Below are 10,629 nucleotides of genomic sequence, written 5' to 3' on the forward strand. Positions count from 1 at the left end.
GTTTGGGGACGGGTTTTAGACATTGGGAATGTCGGAAATGGCCGGGAATTTAGAATTTCCCAAAAATAGCCCTTTAGTATGATTTATGTGGTTTTATGGTGGAGGGGCAAAATGGTCTTTTTGCCCCATTAGTGTTTTGTCTTATGTGAGTTTATTAAATGAAATAATGTTTATTTGTTTAATTAGTGGCTGAAATAAAATGGAATAAGTGGCTTTTATTCATTTTCTCTCATTTCTACACTTAGTCAAAAAATTAGAAAGAACATTTCAAAATCACACACTCAAAGCTCTCTCTCTCTTTTCGGCCAAGGCTTGGCTGCTAGGGCTGGGATTTTTCTGCTCAAATTCTTGTGATTTTCATCTCATCTTTGTGTAATCTAATCAATGTTTGATCTCTTAGAACTTCCCCTTTGTGTTTTCTTGAGTTTTATGAAAATTTGATGAAATGCATGCATGAATTGTGGCTGTTGTTATTGCTGTGTTTCATTATTAATTTCTGGGGTGTAAGCATGTTAAATTGAGGTGAATTAAGCTGTTAGAAATGCATGTAGGCTACCTTGTTTCAAGTTTGAATTTTCTAGCTCAAAAATGTAAATTTTGAAGAAATTGTTGGGAAACTGTTGCTGTATTGTTGTTAATGTTTTTGTTTGTTTTCAGAGATTATATTATGCTAGTTTAAGAGGATTTAAGCTAGTTTGATTGCATGTTAGGTGGTTTTGCTCAAGTTTGAGTTTAGAACTCAAAGCTTGAGCTCCAATGGCATTTTTCGTGTTTGTGGTTTCTGGGTAGGTTTGATGCCTTGTAAATGTTATTTGGGATGTATGGAGTAGGTCTGGAAAGTTTGAATCAATTTGGGGTTGAATTGGTTGAGATATGAATTTTTGAAATTGTCATGAGGAACCTAATCGGTTGTGCATGCGGAATTCCGGATGGGCTTCGAAAATTCCCAGAACCGGAATTCCAGTTGGGCAACCGGTCTGCCGGTTGGGGAATTTTCAGAACCCGTGTTTTTCCTCGTTTTTATGTTTTAAGGGGTTTTGCCATGCTTTTTATCGATAGGGAAACTTTTAGTTCCTAGTTTAAGTCCCCGGGAAGTGATTTAGCGTGTCACTTATAGTGTTGTGATTTTTATGGTTTAGGAGCCTGTAATCTGCCGCTCAGCTAAAGTTCTAGTCACGTTGACCGGCACACCTGAATTCGGAATCCAGGTAAGATTAGTATAACAGTATGCATATGTAGATTACATGTTTATGTTGGAAATTATTTTACCAGGATCTTAGATCTACTCACAAGTATGTTTATTATCATCCTAAATATGAACTTTCTAAAACGATGAAATTAAACACATATAAAGTTTAAGAAACCTTACATTGGGTGCAGGGGAATATAACGACTCCTTCCGTTCAGATATCTAGCCCTTGATTCCTTTCTGTAGCAGAGCATTATCAATATCTGAACCTGGATCTCTTTCTCTGAATCTTTGATGCTGAAACTCCTTTGCTGATGATCTTTCTTCACGATCTTCCTCACTATGATTGAGGTATCACTTGATGTGTGTGGGCACTACTCATACACTAAGGATTTCGAAATATTGAAGAAGAAGAGAGAGAGTGGTCAGCTAAAGATAGGGAGAGAGAAGGCTCAGTTTTTTCTGAATCAGAAGTGTAGAAATTTTAGTGTAAATTTCCTGAAGCCTTCACTATCTATTTATAGCATTCCACTAGGGTTAGGTTTGAATTATTTGGCATTAAAATAATGAAAAAATCAGTTTAAATTTCCTACAAAAGTGGCTGGCCCTATACAAGTGGATTTGGGCCTCACTTTTTGCAATTTTGCAGTTTTATCTTTTCTGCATCTGATTTTCTCAAAAACGCCAATTTTCTAATTCAACCATTTAAATGTCAATTCTAACTATTTAATAACTATGAATAATTATTAAATAATATTGTCATTTATCATATTTATTAATTGAACCATACAAAGTATCATAATTAACAAATATGCCCCTATGAACTCTTTCTTTACAATTTCGCCCTTACTTAGTGAAAAATTCACAAATATACATAGTCTAATTTGAGAATTATAATTGATTAATCAAAACCAATTACATGAGTCTTACAAGCAATATTATCTCAACTAGTGGGGGGACCAGGGGTCTATATAACCGAGCTTCCAATAAGTAGATCAAGAATTTAGCACTAAAATTCACTAACTTATTAATTCTTCGTTGAATCCACGCATAGAACTTAGAATTGCACTCTCAGTATATAGAATGCTCTATATGTTCCACCATATAGACACATCATTAGTTATCCATTGTTATAATCCTAATGTGATCAATGATCCTCTATATGAATGATCTACACTGTAAAGGGATTAAATTACCGTTACACCCTACAATGTATTTATTCCTTAAAACACTTGACCCCGTATAAATGATATTTCAGCTTATGTGAAATGAGTACTCCACCATTTATGTTCGTTTGGTCAAGCTCGAAGGAGATCATCCTTTGCTTACTATTCGCCAGATAGAAGCTATAGATTCCATGTTTATGATAGCGCTCCCACTCAATTGCACTACCATGTTCCCAAAAAGTACGTATCACCCTGACCAAAAGGTAGGCTTAACTAACAATTCAAGGAACACGAATAGCCTTTCAAGATTGAGCCTAATCATAACATAATTAAGATCATTTGATCTAGGATCAACTAGGCGATATTGACTTGAATAGATTTTACGGTAAGTTTAATTAAATCTAAGTCAAAGTTCAATATCGGTCCCTTCCGATGCATACTCCATGCATCCAACCTGAGCTTTACTTTAACCAATGTTCTGGAAAGAACATAGCACTTCTCCAAATGCAAGTAAACTCTGTTGCAGATTATCATATCAGTAAAACCCTGTGTCTGATAAATCTAGGAAACTTTCTTCACATAGTCATGTTTACTTTCCAATGTGTTGACGGCACAATAAAGAGGATCAAGTATGTGAAAAGGGTTTCAGATGAATTTATACATTATGTACATATAATCATGAAATAAATCATGTGAACCATGCAACATTAAATGTTATTTCTGATCTATATTAATAAGTAAATCTGATTATATTGAAATGAGTTTTATTTAGGGCATAAAACCCAACAAACTCCCACTTGCACTAATATAAAACAAAAAGTGCGTTTCAAATAATCTCAACACCTTGATATACAAATCAAGTGTAGTAGTAGTAAACTCCTCGTAATAGGATCTGAAAGGTTGAATTGACCACAACCTTTTCTCCACCATTACTCTTCCTTTAATCACAAAATCATTGATAATGTGAAATTCCTCTCTATATGTCTACTCTCTTGGGATACTGGATTCTATACCTTTGGCAACTACTTTTGGTTAATGAGGAAATTAACACTAGTAGTTTAAGGCAATTTGGAACGGTGCCAAAGATGTATAGAACTTTCCTTAGACTGAATAAGTACCTTTCCTGCAGCTTTAACATTCAGTCCCTCTTTGGTAGACCTAGAGACTTCAGATAGGTTTTTACACTTCTCCAAAATCACTATTCCACCCCCAGAGTAATCACCATCTTATCAGAAAGATTTTCTAGCACAAAGGCAAATTTCGAAATCTGATATGGTGTAGTCTAAGAGTTTTAAACACACCCTTATAGACTAACATATAGTTCCTCTTCTTTATCTTAGGATTTACTTGATTGTCTTCCAATGTTCTTCTCCTGGATTAATCTGATACCTACTCATTACTCCCACTCAACAGTAGGTGTCTGGTCTAAGGCATGCAAAAGCATATCTAAGACCTCTCACTGTTGATATAAGAAATTCTTTCATGGCTTTATCTTTTCTGGAATAGTTAAGACTTTTCCTTAGATAAATAAAATCTATACCTAAGAAGTTGTGAAGCTTCTATAGATTGCCATTAGAAAGAAAATGCTTCAGCATCTTACTAAAGTAAGTTGCTTGCATTAGAGTAAGTAATTACCAGGTATACCACAAGCCATAGGTTTAGATAAACTCAAACCTATAATACTAGGAACAGGAAGTTTTGTTAAGTCCAGTGAATAGACTTATAAACGTAAATTTCCTTTTATGTCCTTGTAATAGAAAACTTAAGGTTACTCCATGTGAATGGATTAAACCATAGTTCTATTGGCTTTCTTCTTAGTTTCTTATCTTGACAATCCATTACTTGTTTAAACTCACAATGGATTTTAATCACTAGTGTCTCCCAAGTCATAAGAAGGTGAGTTCCTAGGAACTCTCCCACTACGACAAGGTACCGTGAATTATGTCGAAGAAAACTAAATGGTATTGACCTCTTCGGTTGTGACAAGACAACAGAGGCAGTGGGATCATCATATGTTATATAAGATGATAGAACACTTTTGGAATCAAGAATTAAAAATCTCCTTTATTTGCTACTTGTTTTTCAGACTTAGTCATTTTTTTTTTTTTAGAAAAGTAGTATTTGTTTGAACAAACACTTTCTTATCTATTGACAATGGGATGGTCCAACCCTAATCACTTAGAATAGCTAACAAACCATGGTTAATGGTTCTAGCTTTTCTTAAGATTTTGATTCGGTCATCCATGAATCTAGTAATGATTTACATTAAGTATACAACCATTACATCATTCTGAAATTGTATTACCATAGAAGGAATTAGGCAACGACTAGTAACTAATCATCAATATGCAACTCGAAATTTCTGGGGAGGTAAGTTTGGATATAATTCAAAAAATCAATTTAATGATCTTTGAACTGCATATCAACTAACTATTTCTCCACCCCTATAGTTCGCAAGATCTTTAACCACTTACCTTAATGGTTTTAACCATTGCTAAAAATTAATGAAATATTTAAACATTTCAAATTTCTTTGCATAAGGTATAATCTAGAGTTATCGTTTTAAGAATACAACGAAAAACTCATATCCACCCCTGAATGTACATCCATCTGCGAATGAGATGAACTACTTTCAGTGGATATAGGCATATTAACTCTTTGCAGAGATTGATCTTGTCAAATCCACTATGAACAAGATACAAATGCCATAGATTAAAAAAAATGTGGTAGTGTCTATGATAACATAGGTTTAGTTACATCAAAGAGTTCTTAGAATACTGCAAGTGGATCCTGGTCACAGAATACCTAACTCATATTCCATACAGTTTTAATCCATTAATAGAAGATGGATATTAAACACTTGAGAAAGTGTAACTGTATTGTATTCTGGAATTAGAAATATAAGAAAATTTCTGTTTGGATTCCAAAATTAAAGTCAAAGACTTAAATTCAACCAAATATAATGAGTAATTCTTTCTTGGACCACCACTACTAATACAAACTCTAAGTCAGATTTGCCCATACAAGTAGGAGATTTCTAAGATTGAGGATTTATATCAATTGGGAATAGAATTTCGGGATTATAATCATATGCGTCATTTAATTTTTTAAGAGAAAATATAATGACATGAAATGATTTATAGACTATTCATCCAATGATATGTTATGGAGCTAATTCGAAATGAATAAGCTAAGAGGAATTAGGATAATTTCGTTTATAAATAAGAATCCAACGATGCTTCGATTAGCGAAAGACAAAGTAATCTTATTTATGTAATCTTCTTGTTTCATATCGTAAAAATACTAGTCTAAGGTGTCATCAATTGATGAACAGCTAGATGTTGCATATACAATATTTATCTTTCGAGATCTAACACTATTATGTATGTCTAATGGTGAAAATCCATTAGGGATTTATCTCATTAGAAAAACAAACATGTTAGACCAACAATGAAGATTCGAAATTAAACTACAACTTAATAACAGAAAATAACATGGTTCAATATAAATTCATACACAATTCAGAAATTATAAACATATAGCAAGTAGGAATGACAAGTGAAAATACTAAAACTTACAATCCTAAATAATTTCCAAGGTTTTTCAACAAACTGATACAGTGTCCCGTTTAGGCGAGAGTCAAAGCATCATCCATTGAATAGAGTTGTCAGCTCATCTAAAATGATAACCATTCTAGCAACCTTTTATTCGATCAAGATTGGAATTCAGCGTTCTCCCGTTTAGGCGAGAGTCAAGGCAATTCTATCTTATGAGCTTCCACCATTGTTTCATAATTTGCAAGTCAAGTATGGTCGCCACCATTAGGGTGATCTATACCATACAAAACACTTACAAACTACTTATCATGCGAGGTTAAACGGTGCGAAATTGCTAATGAACGTTCCTCCATTAGGGAGGATTACTCACTAAAACAAACGCGGTGTAAAACCCACAATGGAGATCGAATATCTTAATAATAAAGCTCATTATTTAAAAAGAGTTGTAATTTCTTTGATTCTCTTAATTTATTCTATTTATTTTAAATATATATTTATTTGATTAAAATTTCCAATTTAGAATGAAAAATTCCAAATATAAATTTTAATTTAATATTTATAAATTTTACTTAGATGGATATGAAAATAACATAAATTATTTCCATCTTAGTAATAATTTCTAATAAATATTTAGAAAAATATTCAATTTAAGTTGTTACAAAATTAATTTAAATTAATTTACAACTCAAATTTAATTTTCTATAAATATATATTGCATTTCGAAAAATTAAAGTATATAAGAATACAATTTTCGAAAAATGCATATTAAAATAAAAAATAAATCCTGGAAAAATTATTCTAATTTAATGTTGGCCCAAAATTAATTAATAAAATTAATTTACAACAAAAAATATAATTTTCCTATTTAATTAAATATATAAGAAAAATTTCAAATATTTAAGTATGATGATGAAAATCAACTTAAATATTAATTTTCTATTTAATTAAATACACTAGAAAAATACTTCAAGCAAAAATATCATCTATCTAGATTTTCCTTTGACTAATTAATTCAATTTCAAATAATATATTTTAATTCAATTTATTTTAAACTAATCAATAAATGAAAAAATCATTGATTTAAGTTGATCCAAGAATTAATTAAAATAAATAATTAATTTACAACTTAATCTATTTTTCAAGATAAAATTCGAAATTCTAGCATTTAAGAAATGCAATTTCGAAAATTGATTAATAAAATAAAGAAAAAATATATTTTGAAAATTATTTAAATTTAGTTGAAAAAAATAAATTTCAACTAAAAATAATTTTCTATTTAATTAAATGTCATGAAAAACAAATATTTAAGTATGATGATAAAAATCAACTTAGATATTTAATTTTTCAAATTAATTAAATGTATTAAATTCAAGAAATAAATAATTAAGTGTAGAGAAGGCTTAATTATTAATCTCTAGTTTAATACTAGGAAAAATATACTTAAAATAAATTGTACCAAAATTAATTATATAAATAATTAATTTCACAATTTATAATATTTTCCTATTTAATATTAGAAATAATAAGTAGTCTAGAAATAACTATCTAGAAAATATCTTATTTGACTAAGTATCTTTTCCACAAAATTTGAAAAAATATCTAATTTAAGTTGTATTAGAAAAAATCTAGAACTTAAATATTTTTCAAATTTAAAATTAATTAAATATAAAAAATTAAGTTGTAACCACTTAATTTGAAAATATTCCATTTTAAGTTAATATTTGAAAAGATATTAACTTAAAAAATATCTAAAGAATCTTAATAACCAATGCCTAAAATTCCTCAACTTAATTTTGAAATTTTGAATTCAAAAGATATTCAGATTTAAGTTGGTTAGTTATAGATAACTAAATATCAACTTAAATAGGAATATTTAATGAAAAATTTAAATTAAGTTCCAGAAAGAATCTAGATGGTTATAATTCCATATTTAATTAAATACAAGAAAATACATATAGTTTAGCTTAGAATATAAAATTCCTTAAACTATATTTTTCTTAAATTAATTTCAAAATAAATGAAATTAATTATGTTGCTAATCAATTTTATTAGGTTAAATTAGTTTAATTAACCTAGTACAGTTATTCAAATCAGGCAAATGGGCCTTCACAATTGGGGTGGTTTGTGTGAGGGGGTGCTGGGTTCAGTATGTCGTACCCACTTCTATGGCTCCCAACTCTCACACAAGGCCCAAAAGAGAGGAATTTAACCTTAATAAGAACAACTGTTATTAATTGAATAGGCCCAAAAACTAAATGGGCCTAAATAAATTCTATCAAGAACTATGATAATTTATTTTAGCAACAACAACCTATATGTATCTATAATCAAATTAAACACATAGGCTCACACAGGCATACTTTGGATGGGTCCTATCATGTTACTAGGTCATACACAGATGAAAGAAGATTGTAAATTATACCTGTTACAAATTATTATCTTGACCAAGGGAGCCATCAGATCATTAGATCTGGCAAAAAGTAACCATGGCTATTTGCAATCAAGTAATAATAGGTTTTGAAAACTTACAAACAAGCTAAAACACATACTCCTGCAACAGGGTTAGCTGGATAGTTGGATGTAGGATTTATTTAATTTTAAATTAAATAATTAATTTCGAAAATAATTAATTAAATAATAAAAAAAAAATCGAAAATTTTAAAAAAGAATTTGAAAAAATTCGAAAATTAAAAAAAATTAAATTTAAAATTAAACCTACAATTTTGAAAAATTAGGCCTAAATATCATTTCAAAAATTTGCTAACTACTTTTAAATTTTAAATATTATTTTATAAATAAAAATTAAATAAAAAATTAGAAAAGATAAATAAATATCTTTTTCAAATTTTAAATGTAATTTAAATAAATAAAATAACAAAATTTAAAAAATTAGCAAAATATCTTACATCTATTTAAAATTACATGATTATAAATATCTTATTTTAAATTTAAATAAGGTCAAAATATCTAAAAAGATTTAATTAAAAAATCTTAAAAGATAAGATATTTTTAAAATATCTTAAAAGATATTATAAATATCTTAAAAATCTGACCTTAAATTTAAAAAAAAAAATATAATCAAATTTAAAAATAAGATAGATTTTTAAGCAAAAAGATAAATACTAATTCTATTCAAATTCAAATTACACTAATATCTTGAATTAAATTAAAAAAAATTTAAATTAATTCAAAATGATAATTAGAATTGAATTAGGAATAGTAATAGTATAAATACAAAACTATACAAAAAATTGGAAGTTAATTCCATGAAAAAGCATGAAAAATCGTAGAAAAACAAAAAAATTCGAAACTGTACGGACAGATTTGCGATCGCAGGAAAATATCAACACAGCCCCGATTTTTTCAAATCTTCAAAAAATCATAACTAATTCAAATAAAATCCAAATTAAGTTCTGTAAAAGGCTAACTTGCTTAATTTTTTCCATACTATCCAAGAAAAATAATTCCAGAGATAAAATCGCAATTATTTTTCACGAAAATTTCACAAACATCAATCAATCATCAAATAACACTCAATACAACATGATACCATCCAAAGAACATACAAACAATCGTTTTAAAGTCCAAATTTCTTGCAAGTAAATCAATTACCATGGCTCTGAGGCCAGTTGTTGGAAATTATTTTACCAGGATCTTAGATCTACTCACAAGTATGTTTATTAACATCCTAAATAAGAACTTTCTAAAACGATGAAATTAAACACATATAAAGTTTAAGAAACCTTACATTGGGTGCAGCGGAATATAACGACTCCTTCCGTTCAGATATCTAGCCCTTGATTCCTTTCTGTAGCAGAGCATTATCAATATCTGAACCTGGATCTCTTTCTCTGAATCTTTGATGCTGAAACTCCTTTGCTGATGATCTTTCTTCACGATCTTCCTCACTATGATTGAGGTATCACTTGATGTGTGTGGGCACTACTCATACACTAAGGATTTCGAAATATTGAAGAAGAAGAGAGAGAGTGGTCAGCTAAAGATAGGGAGAGAGAAGGCTCAGTTTTTTCTGAATCAGAAGTGTAGAAATTTTAGTGTAAATTTCCTGAAGCCTTCACTATCTATTTATAGCATTCCACTAGGGTTAGGTTTGAATTATTTGGCATTAAAATAATGAAAAAATCAGTTTAAATTTCCTACAAAAGTGGCTGGCCCTATACAAGTGGATTTGGGCCTCACTTTTTGCAATTTTGCAGTTTTATCTTTTCTGCATCTGATTTTCTCAAAAACGCCAATTTTCTAATTCAACCATTTAAATGTCAATTCTAACTATTTAATAACTATGAATAATTATTAAATAATATTGTCATTTATCATATTTATTAATTGAACCATACAAAGTATCATAATTAACAAATATGCCCCTATAAACTCTTTCTTTACAATTTCGCCCTTACTTAGTGAATAATTCACAAATAGACATAGTCTAATTTGAGAATTATAATTGATTAATCAAAACCAATTACATGAGTCTTACAAGCAATATTATCTCAACTAGTGGGGGGACCAGGGGTCTATATAACCGAGCTTCCAATAAGTAGATCAAGAATTTAGCACTAAAATTCACTAACTTATTAATTCTTTGTTGAATCCACGCATAGAACTTAGAATTGCACCCTCAGTATATAGAATGCTCTATATGTTCCACCATATAGACACATCATTAGTTATCCATTGTTATAATCCTAATGTGATC

The sequence above is a fragment of the Cannabis sativa genome, chromosome 3 (genome assembly GCF_029168945.1).
Source record: "Cannabis sativa cultivar Pink pepper isolate KNU-18-1 chromosome 3, ASM2916894v1, whole genome shotgun sequence".
NCBI lineage: Eukaryota > Viridiplantae > Streptophyta > Magnoliopsida > Rosales > Cannabaceae > Cannabis > Cannabis sativa.